Here is a 263-nt window from a genome sequence, read left to right on the forward strand (position 1 = left end):
TTGTGTTGACAGGGTTGGACCAGCTGTGTGTTTTTCAAAGCTTGATCTTAAAGGTTACTGGCAGGTTCCTTTGACACAGCGGGCTTCTGAAGTCTCTGCCTTTGTCACTCCTGATGCATTTATGAAGTACACTGTGATGCTGTTCGGCATGAAGAACGCACCTGCCACTTTTCAGCGCCTGATGCAGCGTGTATTAGGAAATGTACCTAACTGCTGTGTGTATCTGGATGATGTGGTGGTCTACTCCAGTGAGTGGAGGAGTC

General features: G+C 47.9%; 1 protein-coding gene and 1 long non-coding RNA gene across 7 annotated transcripts in view; both read left to right on the forward strand.

The window, feature by feature from the left end:
* grm8a (glutamate receptor, metabotropic 8a) overlaps positions 1–263 on the forward strand; it is a 311,638-nt gene that overhangs the window by 52,499 nt on the left and 258,876 nt on the right. The window lies entirely within an intron of this gene.
* Positions 1–263, forward strand: part of LOC116672995 (uncharacterized) — a 12,805-nt gene that overhangs the window by 12,352 nt on the left and 190 nt on the right. The gene's annotated exons all lie outside the window — the stretch shown is intronic.

The sequence above is a fragment of the Etheostoma spectabile genome, chromosome 23, assembly GCF_008692095.1.
Source record: "Etheostoma spectabile isolate EspeVRDwgs_2016 chromosome 23, UIUC_Espe_1.0, whole genome shotgun sequence".
Taxonomy (NCBI): Eukaryota; Metazoa; Chordata; class Actinopteri; order Perciformes; family Percidae; genus Etheostoma; species Etheostoma spectabile.